We start from the raw sequence: 13,298 nt of genomic DNA, 5'->3' as shown, positions 1-13,298 counted from the left end.
TATCGAGCCCATCTTTGCATGAAATTTTCCTTTGGTATCTCTGATTTTCTTGAAGAGATTCCTAGTCTTTCCCATTCTGTTGTTTTCCTCTATTTCTTTGCATTGATCGCTGAGGAAGGCTTTCTTATCTCTTCTTGCTATTCTTTGGAACTCTGCATTCAGATGTTTATATCTTTCCTTTTCTCCTTTGCTTTTCGCTTCTCTTCTTTTCACAGCTATTTGTAAGGCCTCCCCAGACAGCCATTTTGCTTTTTTGCGTTTCTTTTCTATGGGAATGGTCTTGATCCCTGTCTCCTATACAATGTCACGAACCTCAGTCCATAGTTCATCAGGCACTCTATCTATCAGATCTAGGCCCTTAAATCTATTTCTCACTTCCACTGTATAATCATAAGGAATTTGATTTAGGTCATACCTGAATGGTCTAGTGGTTTTCCCTACTTTCTTCAATTTAAGTCTGAATTTGGCAATAAGGAGTTCATGGTCTGAGCCACAGTCAGCTCCTGGTCTTGTTTTTGCTGACTTTATAGAGCTTCTCCATCTTTGGCTGCAAACAATATAATCAATCTGATTTTGGTGTTGACCATCTGGTGATGTCCATGTATAGAGTCTTCTCTTGTGTTGTTGGAAGAGGGTGTTTGTTATGACCAGTGCATTTTCTTGGCAAAACGCTATTAGTCTTTGTCCTGCTTCATTCCGTATTCCAAGGCCAAATTTGCCTATTACTCCAGGTGTTTCGTGACTTCCTATTTTTGCATTCCAGTCCCCTATAATGAAAGGGACATCTTTTTTTGGGTGTTAGTTCTAAAAGGTCTTGTAGGTCTTCACAGAACTGTTCAACTTCAGCTACTTCAGCGTTCCTGGTTGGGGCATATGGCAGAAAGTGAAGAGGAACTAAAAAGCCTCTTGATGAAAGTGAAAGTGGAGAGTGAAAAAGTTGGCTTAAAGCTCAACATTCAGAAAACGAAGATCATGGCATCCGGTCCCATCACTTCATGAGAAATAGATGGGGAAACAGTGGAAACAGTGTCAGACTTTATTTTTTGGGGCTCCAAAATCACTGCAGATGGTTGACTGCAGCCATGAAATTAAAAGACGCTTACTCCTTGGAAGGAAAGTTATGACCAACCTAGATAGCATATTCAAAAGCAGAGACATTACTTTGCCAAAAAAGGTTCGTCTAGTCAAGGCTATGGTTTTTCCTTTGGTCATGTATGGATGTGAGAGTTGGACTGTGAAGAGGGCTGAGCGCCGAAGAATCGATGCTTTTGAACTGTGGTGTTGGAGAAGACTCTTGAGAGTCCCTTGGACTGCAAGGAGATCCAACCAGTCCATTCTGAAGGAGATCAGCCCTGGGATTTCTTTGGAAGGAATGATGCTAAAGCTGAAACTCCAGTACTGTAGCCACCTCATGCGAAGAGTTGACTCATGGGAAAAAGACTCTGATGCTGGGAGGGATTGGGGGCAGGAGGAGAAGGGGACGACAGAGGATGAGATGGCTGGATGGCATCACTGACTCGATGGACGTGAGTCTCAGTGAACTCTGGGAGTTGGTTATGGACAGGGATGCCTGGCGTGCTGCAATTCATGGGGTTGCAAAGAGTTGGACACGACTGAGTGACTGATCTGATCTGATACAAGTAGATGTGTCTAGCACATGCCCAACACAGTAGGAAGTTAATAAATGTCAGCTGCCCCAGCCCTACCTCACCTCCTTCCCCTTTACTCAGTGGATGATGAGTAGCTGCAATTAATATTTAGGATAATTACATAACTTTGTAATCTCATCATAATGTCACTGTATCAATAAATTTCTTCCACCTTCACAAGTTCCAGTTAGAACAGAAAGGTACCAATCTAATTTATGTTATTTCTCATTTTGAATAGTAGAGATTAGAATGCACATAAATTACAATTCTATGCCATAAAATCTCCACACTGCCAGGAATAAAACAGTTATGTGTGCCTGTGTGCTCAGTCACTCCATTGTGCTGATTCTTTGTGACCTCATGGACTGCAGCCCGCCAGCCTCCTCTGTCCATGAAATTCTGCAGGCAAGAATACTGGAATGGGTTGCCCTTTCCTGTTCCAGGGGATATTCCCAATCCAGTGACAGAACCCATGTCTCCTGCATTGGCAGGTGAATTCTTTACCACTGAGCCACCTGGGAAGCCCCAGTTATGTGACATGGGCTACCAAAAAAAAGAGTATTTCTTTATATCTCATCGTCTACATTGTGCACCCCACTCTCTCTCTGCCAGGCAGGTTGTGGCAGTAATTTAGTGAAAGATTCCTGAGGACAAGTGAATTTGAAAGGATAAGTCAGATAAGATAAGACAAAGACTCTCCTAGTTTGAGAAACTCAGGCATTCTAGGTATTTTACTAAAGAAGAAAATATTAAAGTATTTTCTTTAAACTTTTATCATTACAGTTTCATTTAGGATAATAAGCTTTTGTTTATTCCAAAGCCAGTCAGACACCTGAAATGTCTTAATTTCTGACTAATACTCTTTGCTATAATATCGATATTTTTTCGTTAATGGTATCAGCTTTATTTTTAGGTTGAGTAATATTCTAATTTGTTTTTTAATTGAAAGATAATTGCTTTACAGAATTTTCTGTTTTCTGTCAAACCTCAACATAAATCAGCCATAGGTATACATATATCCCCTCCCCTGTGAACCTCTCTCCCATCTCCCACCCCATTCCACCCCTCTAGGTTGATACAGAGCCCTGCTTTGAGTTTCCTGAGCCATACAGCAAATTCCCGTTGGCTGTCTATTTTACATATGGTAATGTAAGTTTCCATATAAGTTTCCATACATCTCACCCTCTCCTCCCCTCTCCCCATGTCCATAAGTCTATTCTCTCTGTCTGTTTCTCTACTGCTGCCCTGTAAATAAATTCTTCAGTAACATTATTCTAGATTCCGTATATATGCATTAGAATACGGTACTTATCTTTCTCTTTCTGACTCACTTCACTCTGTATAATAGGTTCTAGGTTCATCTACCTGATTAGAACTGACTCAAATATGTTTGTCTTTATGGCTGAGTAATATTCCACTGTGCATATGTACCAAAACTTCTTTATCATCTGTCGATGGACATCTAGGTGGCTTCCATGCTCTAGCTATTGTAAATAGTGCTGCAATGAACAACGGGATACATGTATCTCTTACAATTTTGGTTTCCTCAGGGTATATGCCTAGGAGTGGGATTGCTGTGTTATATGGTGGTTTTATTCCTAGGTTTTTAAGGAATCTCCATACTGTCTTCCATAATGGCTGTATCAATTTACATTCCCACCAGTAGTGCCAGAGCGTTCCCTTTTCTCCACACCCTTTCCAGCATTTATTGTTTGTACACTTTTTGATGGCCATCCTGACCAGTGTGAGGTGATATCTCATTGTAGTTTTGATTTGCATTTCTCTAATAATGAGTGATGTTGAGCATCTTTTCATGTATTTGTTGCTGCTGCTGCTGCTAAGTCGCTTCAGTTGTGTCTGACTCTGTGCAACACCATAGACCTCAGCCCACCAGGCTCCCCCGTCCCTGGGATTCTCCAGGCAAGAATACTGGAGTGGGTTGCCATTTCCTTCTCCAATGCATGAAAGTGAAAAAATAAAGTCAAGCCACTCAGTTGTGTCCAACTCCTAGCGACTCCATGGACTGCAACCCACCAGGCCGCTCCATCCATGGGATTTTCCAGGCAAGAGTACTGGACTGGGTTGCCACTGCCTTCTCCCATGTATTTGTTAGCCATCTATATATCTTCTTTGGAGAAATGTCTGTTTAGTTCTTTTTCCCACTTTTTGATTGGGTTGTTTGTTTTTCTGGTATTGAGTTGTATGAGTTGCTTGTATATTTTGGAAATTAATCCTTTGTCAGTTGTTTCATTTGCTATTATTTTCTCTCATTCTGAGGGTTGTCTTTTCACTTTGCTTATAGGTTCCTTGGCTGTGCAAAAGCCTTTAGGTTTAATCAGGTCCAACTTGTTTTCTTTTGTTTTTATTTCCATTACTCTAGTAGGTGGGTCATAGAGGATCTTGCTTTGATTTATGTCATCAAATGTTCTGCCTATGTTTTTCTCTAAGTATTTTATAGTTTCTGGTCTTATATTTAGGTCTTTAATCCATTTTGAGTGTATCTTTGTGTATGCTATTAGGAAGTGTTCTAATTTCATTCTTTTACATGTAATTGTCCACTTTCCCCAGCACCATTTATTGAAGAGGGTGTCTTTGCCTGATTGTATATTCCTGTCTCCTTTATCAAAAATAAGGTACCCATAGGCATATGGGTTTATTTCTGGGCTTTCTATCTTGTTCCATTGGTCTATATTTCTGTTTTGGTGCCAGTACCATACTGTCTTGATGACTGTAGCTTTGTACTACAATTTGAAGTCAGGAAGGTTGATTCCTCCAGCTCCATTCTTTATTCTCAAGACTGCTTTGGCTATTCGGGGTCTTTTCACTTTCCAGAAGAACTGTGAAATTTTTTGTTCTAATTCTGTGAAAAATGCCATTGGTAATTTGATAGGGATCCCATTGAATCTGTAGATTGCATTTGGTAGTATAGTCATTTTCACAATATTGATTCTTCCTACCCAGGAACATGGAATCTCTCTCCATCTGTTTATGTCATCTTTGATTTCTTTCATTAGTGTCTTATAATTTTTCTCTGTACAGTTCTTTTGTCTCCTTAGGTAAGTTTACTCCTAAATATTTAATTATTTTTGTTGCAATGGTGAATGGGATTGATTCCTTAATTTGTCTGATTTTTCATTGTTAATACATAGAAATGCAAGAGATTTCTGTGTATTGATTTTGGATCCTGCAACTCTGCTAAATTCACTGATTAGCTCTAGTAATTTTCTGATACTATCTTCAGGGTTTTCTATGAACAGTATCATGTCATCTGCAAACAGTGAGAGCTTACTTCTTCTTTTCCATTCTGGATTCTTTTCATTTCTTTTTCTTCTCTCATTGCTATAGGTAGGACTTTTCAGAACTATGTTGAAGAACAGTGGTTAAAGTGGACATCCTTGTCTTGTTTCTGATCTTAGGGGGAATGCTTTCAGTTTTTCACCATTGAGGATAATGTTTGCCATAGGCTTATCATATATGGCCTTTACTATGTTGAGGTAGGTTCCTTTTATGCCCATTTTTTTGAAGAGTTTTAATCACAAATAGTTGCTGAATTTTGTTAAAGGCTTTTCCCGCATCTATTGAGAAGATCATATGGTTTTTATCTTTCAATTTGTTAATATGGTGTATCACATTGATTGATTTGCATATACTGAAGAATCCTTGCATCCCTGGAATAAACCCAACTTGATCCTAGTTTATGAGCTTTCTGATGTGTTGCTGCACTCTGTTTGCTAAAATTTTGCTGAGGATTTTTGCATCTCTGTGCATCAGTGATATTGGCCTGTCGTTTTCTTTTTTTGTGTTCTCTTTGTCTGGTTTTGGTATCAGGGTGATGGTGGCCTTGTAGAATGAGTTTGGAAGTGTTCCTTCCTCTGCAATTTTTTGAAAGATTCTTAGGATAGGCATTAGCTCCTCTCTAAATGCTTGACAGAATTCTCCTGTGAAGCCATCTGGTCCTGGGCTCTTGTTTTTTGGGAGATTTTTGATCACAGCTTCAATTTCAGTGCTTGTAATTAGGTTGTCTATAATTTCTATTTCTTCCTGGTTCAGTCTTGGAAGATTGAACTTTTCTAAGAATCTGTCCATTTCTTCCAGATTTTAGATTTTATTGCCATCTAGTTGTTCATAATAGTTTCCTATAAACATGTGTATTTCTGCATTGTCTGTTGTAACCTCTCCTTTTTCATTTCTGGTTTGTTGGTTTGATTCTTCTCTCTTTTGTTCTTGATGAGTCTGGCTAAAGGTCTGTCAGTTTTGTTTACATTTTCAAAGAATCAGCTTTTAGTTTTATTGATCTTTACTATTGTTTCTTTCATTTCTTTTTCATTTATTACTGCTTGGATCATTATGATTTCTTTCCTTCTACTAATTGTGGGTTTTTGTTGTTCTTTTTCCAGTTGTTTTAGATGTAAAGTTAGGTGGTTTATTTGATGTTTTTCTAGCTTCTTGAGGTAGGACTGTATTGCTATAAACTTCCTCTTAGAACTGCTTTTGCTGCATCCCGTAGGTTTTGATTTGTCGTGTTTTCATTGTCATTTGTTTCTAGAAATTTTTTGATTTCCCTTTTGATTTCTTCAGTAACCTGCTGGTTATTTAGAAACGTGTTGCTTAATCTCCATGTGTTTGCGTTTCTAACAGTTTTTTTTTTTTTGTAATTCATATCTAGTCTCATAGCATTGTGGTCAGAGAAGTTGCAAGATACAATTTCAATTTTCTTAAATTTACTCGTTTGATTTGTGACTCAGGATGTGGTCTATCCTGAAGAATGTTCCATGTGCACTTGAGAAGAAGGTGTATTCTTCTGCCTTTGGATGGAATGTCCTGAAGGTATCCATGAGATCCATTTCATCTAATGTATCATGTAAGACTTGTGTTTCCTTATTAATTTTCTGTTTTGATGATCTGTCCATTGGTGTGAGTTGGGTGTTAAAGTTTCCTACTACTATTTTGTTACTGTCAATTTCTCCTTTTATGTCTGTTAGTGTTTGTCTTATGTGTTGAGGTGCTCCTATGTTCGGTGCATGGATATTTACAATTGTTACACCTTCCTCTTGGATTGATCCCTTGATCATTATGTAGTGTCCTTCCTTATATCTTGTAATACTCTTTATGTTAAAGTCTATTTTGTCTGATATGAGGATTGCTACTCCAGCTTTCTTTTGCTTCCTATTTACATGGAACATATTTTTCCATCCTCTTTCAGTTTATATGTGTCTTGAGGTCTGAAGTGGGTTTCTTGTAGACAGCATATATAAGGGTCTTGTTTTTGTATCCATTCAGCCAGTCTGTGTCTTTTGGTTGGACCATTTAATCCATTTACATTTAAGTAATTATTGGCATATATGTTCCTATTGCCATTTTCTTAATTGTTTGGGGTTGATTTTGTAGATCATTTTGCTTCTCTTGTATTTCTTGACTATATAAGTCCCTTTAACATTTGTCATAAAGCTGATTTTGTGGTCCTGAATTCTCTTAACTTTTGCTTGTCTGAAAAGCTTTTTATTTCTCCATCAATTTTGAATTACATCCTTGCCGGGTACAGTAATCTTGATTGTAGATTTTTCCCTTTCAGTACTTTAAGTATTTCCTGACATTCCCTTCTGGCCTACAGAGTTTCTGCTGAAACATCAGCCATTAAAGTGTATGGGGTTTCCCTTGTATGTTACTTGTTGCTTCTCCCTTGCTGCTTTTAATGTTCTTTCTTTGTGTTTAGTCTTTAATAGTTTGATTAGTATGTATCGTGGCATGTTTCTCCATGGGTTTATCCTGTATGGGACTCTTTGTGCCTCTTGCACTTGATTGACTATTTCCTTTTCCATGTTGAGGAAATTTTCAACTCTAATCTCTTCAGAAATTTTCTCATACCCTTTCTTTTTCTCTTCTTCTTCTAGGACCCCTATAATTCGAAAGTTGGCACCTTTGATATGGTCCCAGAGGTCTCTGAGACTGTCCTCAGTTCTTTTCATTCTTTTTACTTTATCCTCCTCTTCAGAAGTTATTTCCACCATTTTATCTTCCAGCTCATTGATTCATTCTTCTGCTTCAGATATTCTGCTATTGATTCCTTCTAGAGTATTTTTAATTTCAGTAACTGTGTTGTCTCTGTATGTTTATTCTTTAATTCTTCTGTGTCTTTGTTAATCGATTCTTGCATTTTCTCCATTTTCAAGGTATCATCTTTACTATCATTATTCTGAATTCTTTTTCAGGTAGTTTGCCTATTTCCTCTTCATTTATTTGGACTTCTGTGTTTCTAGTTTGTTCCTTCATTTGTTTAGCATTTCTCCGTCTCTTTATTATTTTTTTTAACAGTTTTTGTGTTTGAGGTCTCCTTTTCCCAAGCTTCAAGGAAAGCTGAATTCTCCAGTGGTTTGTGTGAGCTTCATATAAAGATGAGATTTGTGCTGGTTTTTGCTTGTTCCTCTGATGGGCAAGGGTGAGTGAGGTGTTAATCCTGTCTGCTGATGACTGGGTTTGTATTTTTGTTTTGTTTGTTGTTTAGATGAGGCATCCTGCAGAGGGTGCTACTGGTGGTTGGTGATGCTGGGTCTTGTATTCAAGTGGTTTGCTTTGTGTGAGTTCTCACTATCTGATACTCCCTAGGGTCAGTTCTCTGGTAATCTAGGGTCTTGGAGTTAGTGCTCCCACTCCAAAGACTCAGGGCTTGACCCACAAGTGGGTTTGTTATGGCATGAAGGGAGATCAAAACAAATATCCAAAAATGGTAAACCAAAGATGAACCCCAAATGGCAGTTACAAAATCAGGCAAATCATAATTAAAATAATGGAATATACACATATACATATACACACGTGAGCAAAGTGAAAACAGTCTAACAAAAATAAAGTACAGTAGATTGACCTGGTGAACAAAGCAAATCAAAAATTATATTTATCAGTTAAGAACAAAACTAACTAAAGCACAAACTGGAAAACAAAACTAAAACAAGGTGCCAAGTGGGGAATAAAACAATGAAAATAAAACTAACAAATATGTTGAGAGGAAAGGAGAGAAAGAAACAAAGAATAGATATGCAAAGTTAAATAGAGGTAGATAAAGATTTATATATGTTACAGATAACTGCAACGGGGAAAGAACAGTAGGAAAAGCAAACAAAGGAGTTAAGTGTAGAAAAAATAACAACAGGTTTAAAATTTTTTTTAAAAAAGAAAAAAAAAAAGAGGAAAACTCTGCTGAACTGCAAAAGCCCAATGTAGAGGCAGAGGTATACAACAACAATAAAAAATGTGACTGAGGGGAAGGAAAAAAAGCTCAAAAGCTTAATTGGATTTCTTAGTGCCTGGCAGCTCAAAGTGTGCAGGGACACGACTGTCTCTGCTGCAGGAGTTATGGCCCTATCAGAGTCTTTTTTCCGAGCCTGTTGTAGCTGGCAATCAGAAGGCCTCTTTGGCCAGTCTTTCTCTGTAGCTCCACCCATTCAGGCACATAGAGGGCTGCCATGCCTGGGGTCCTACTCTGTAGATCGGCACTTCAGGCACCTAAAGGGGCCCCCTGGGTGGGGTCCTATCTGTAGTTCAGTGTGTCAGGCGTTTGATGGGCCAGCCTCTATTGTTCAGCTGCAGATGCTGGCATGTTGGGGGAGACAGGCTACGGTGACAGTGACGGCTTCACCCCCTACGACACTCAGCTGTATTGCCTTGCTTCCATGGCTTCCTGGCTTTCCTCCACAGGCATTTCCCACCACAGTCTCCTCCCTCACATCCCCTCCATCCGTCTCTCTGCAGTCAACAGCAGCCCTTGCCCTGGGATTGCTCCATACTCCCCAAACTCCAGCTCCCAGCCACTGCGCCTTCCAGAGGACCAGCTCCTGTCCGGGGCATGTATGGCTGCAGCAAGGACTGTCTGATTCTCATTCCATTCACGCTGTCACAGATCAGCTGTTTCCCTCTCAGCCTTAAATGTTTCTCCTCTGACTCGGACAACTGCCCCGATGTGTTCCCCCACCCGCTGAGAGCAGGTCCACTCCTACTAACACTCCTGTTTTTCCCCCTAGTTCCTTCATCCTACCGAGTTTTGTGTGGTTCTGTGTATTCTTTTCCTCTGGTCAGGTACTCCTGTCTGCTCTCGCTGGTGTCCTGCACGCACTCCTGTGTCTGAAGGTGTATCCTGATGTATCCGTGGAGAGAGACGTACTCCACGTCCACCTACTCCTCCGCCATCTCCTTCTCCTCTTAACTAATTTTGAAAGGTCCACTTTAAAAATATTTTAGGAAAATAATCATTACTTGATGATCAACTATAATAAGTAGAAACATGGAGACAAAACTTTCATATGTATATTTAGACCCACTAAATATACATATGGACTTGCTCAAATTAGTTTAAACATACAAATATTATATAAAGTGGAGAAGAAAATGGCTACCCACTCCAGTTTCTTGCCTGGAGAATACCATTGACAGAGGAGCCTGGCCGGCTACAGTCCAAGGGGTTGCAAAGAGTCGGACATGACTGAGCGACTGAGCACATTATATATTTTTTGAGGGGGTATAAAGCCTACAGAAACAATTTTATGGTTTCTCCACACTACTTCAACATGTCTTTAAAGTGGTCAAATTTTGGGATGGATGAGTTAAGAGGAAATAATTCCATAATCAGTATCAATTAATAAGGAATGGGTTGGATCATTAAATTTTAATTTAAAAAATAAACAGGTTTCACAGTTTAGTAATGTGCTTTGAAAGCAGAGGAAAAGTGTGTTTAAACTCCAGTTCTAGAAGTGTAAAAATTCTAAACTATTACTCTTTCTAAGCCTCAGTTCCCTCATCTGTAAAACAGGTACAATAATACTCCCAAGGGTTCTCCTCAGATTTGAACAAAACATATCTAAAAGCTTCAGTGGCACCTAGTAGTTAATTAATTGTTCTAATATTGCTATTAATAGACAAAATATTTAATGTAGAATAAATAAAACTATTTTGTCTTCTCTGTTGCTGTATTAAGTTACACAAGAGGGAAATTCACATGAAATGTCATTATGGTTTTTTATTCCCTTAAGTAAGTTAATTTATATTTAAGGTACTTTAAGAATTTTTAAAAGGCACTAGACTAGGCATCTAGATTCTAATCGTAGCTCTACACTGGCTAACTGAACTTCCTTAAACAAGTTACTTCATCAATCTAATATTCACTTCAGTTCAGTTCAGTCACTCAGTCATGTCCGACTCTTTGCGACCCCATGAATCGCATCACGCCAGGCCTCCCTGTCCCATCACCATCTCCCGGAGTTCACTCAGACTCACATCCATCGAGTCAGTGATGCCATCTAGCCATCTCATCCTCTGTCGTCCCCTTCTCCTCCTGCCCCCATCCCTCCCAGCATCAGAGTCTTTTCCAATGAGTCAACTCTTTGCATGAGGTGGCCAAAGTACTGGAGTTTCAGCTTTAGCATCATTCCTTCCAAAGAAATCCCAGGGCTGATCTCCTTCAGAATGGACTGGACGGATCTCCTTGCAGTCCAAGGGACTCTCAAGAGTCTTCTCCACACCACAGTTTAAAAGCATCAATTCTTCAGTGCTCAGCCTTCTTCACAGTCCAACTCTCACATCCATACATGACCACAGGAAAAACCATAGCCTTGACTAGACGGACCTTTGTTGGCAAAGTAATGTCTCTGCTTTTCAATATGCTATCTAGGTTGGTCATAACTTTCCTTCCAAGGAGTAAGTGTCTTTTAATTTCATGGCTGCAGTCACCATCTGCAGTGATTTTGGAGCCCAGAAAAATAAAGTCTGACACTGTTTCCAGTTTCCCCATCTATTTCCCATGAAGTGATGGAATATTCACTTAGGTCATTTGTAAAATGGTAAAATCCAGGTTATAATATTTTGATTAATAGATTAATTTTATAAAACTACAAAGCACTTCTATTAAACTACCACATAGGGATTATTACTGTTATATTATCTCAATAAAAATGAGACTTAACATGTACCTATTTACATCAATTTCACAACTTTTTCAAAAGAAATCAGAGCCAAATCTAAGTAGTAGGGCCAATCCTAAACTGTTTTCCATTGCTGGGTAGGACACAGGCATTCTAAGCATAACTATCATATCAATACATATCAAACAAATTTCAGAGTTAAAATGAACTATAATATACTGAGTCATTTTTATAATCATTCCACAAACTCAAAGGTAATCATCATAACACCTGGATTTTATCAGAGGCCACTAAATTAATAGCTTTTATTAGCATAAGATATTTACCAGGTATAGAAAGACTGCATTCTTTCTCTGAACTGATTCACTGAAACCTGAGAGTAGTTTGGTAATTAAAAGGCAGGGAAGCTCTTCTTACTTTTCCAGTCTATGAATACAAAAAGAGAAAAAGGCAAGACTGAGTAAGGTGTATGAAATAACCTAAGACTCTAAGGGGGAACAATCATAAATAGTGGGCAGCACTAGAATGGTTAGCTGCCTAAATATAAAGTGACTGGAAACAGGTATCTCTCTTGTGCCTACTTCCTCATCCACAGAACAGGGATACTAGCACCTGCAGCTACCTCAGAAACATGGAGGCAAATCAGAAACTTCTTGGACTATGTATTATAAGGGGGTGGTCCTTCATGAAGCTCGATAGCCTACTTCATATTTTCTTTTAAGGGTATATTTCATTAACTTTAAAAAAGACCCCCAAATCTGACATTAACCTCCTTCCAAATTTATAAGCAACTACTTCAGTTGGCTGAGAACACTCACACAGATGACAGGCATACATCAATATAGATTGTTATCACTGAATTCTGGGAAAAGGTGCAAGATTACATTTTGTCTTCAGAAAATGAGAAAGGTCACTATTTGGTACACATGGGTGTGTACATTTACTGTCACTGACTGACCATTACATTCTTTGCCACAAGGGCTCAGAACCCTGAACAGTAGGTTCAAGCAGCCTTAATGGATGAAGACCTGGTACACACACTGACTCTTACTTGCCACATACCTCTACTTCGTAGCTTTGTCTGAATTAGTATGACGTGACTAATTAGTGTAGTTGGTATAAATTAGTACAACTGAGTAGGACAACATTAATGAGAAACATCTGAGTTTTATATAACTGTGCTCAGTGCTCATGTAATAGACAATCGACTTTTTTCTATATATTCTATGATGTTCTTAACTACTTCATGAAACACTGAACCAAGAGCTTAAGTTCAAAGTGCAAACAAAATCAAATACGTAAACAGTTCAAACTATCTTCTTAAAAAGGAGTTATTTTTGTGAGAGAAGAGGCTCATATTAGCTCATAATATTGAAAATAGAGATCATCACTAAAATTCTGTCACAATTCTCCAATAATGATTAAAAATTTATTACGATATTTTACTATTGTTTCACAACTGAAAAAAAAAAAGAATTTTTCCCTCTCTTAAAAAGTATGATCTATATTTAACTATGTATCTATATTTTTTAAAATGTTACGCTGTAAGAGGATATACCTAAAACAAAAAGCAAAATGAAACAGAACATACTAATACGAAACAGAAACTAAATACACAAAATAAACAGACTTTTCAGTTCAGTTCAGTCGCTCAGTCGTGTCCGACTATTTGCGACCCCATGAATCTCAGCATGCCAGGCCTCCCTGTCCATCACCAACTCCCAGAGTTCACTCAAACTCA

At 38.4% G+C, this 13,298-nt stretch overlaps 1 protein-coding gene across 2 annotated transcripts in view; it reads right to left on the bottom strand.

Moving 5' to 3' along the window:
• The window catches only part of POU2F1 (POU class 2 homeobox 1), a 117,329-nt gene extending 104,117 nt beyond the window's left edge, over positions 1 to 13,212 (bottom strand). For both annotated transcript variants that reach the window (XM_010845999.1, XM_010846002.1), the window contains exon 1: positions 11,884 to 13,212. The gene's annotated coding sequence lies outside the window, so the exon portion shown is untranslated. The remainder of the gene's footprint in view (positions 1 to 11,883) is intronic.
• Positions 13,213 to 13,298: the final 86 nt, after the last annotated feature.

This window comes from Bison bison, unplaced genomic scaffold (genome assembly GCF_000754665.1).
Source record: "Bison bison bison isolate TAMUID 2011002044 unplaced genomic scaffold, Bison_UMD1.0 scf7180017864229, whole genome shotgun sequence".
In the NCBI taxonomy this organism is placed as follows: Eukaryota; Metazoa; Chordata; class Mammalia; order Artiodactyla; family Bovidae; genus Bison; species Bison bison.
This window is presented reverse-complemented; position numbering and strand designations above follow the sequence as displayed.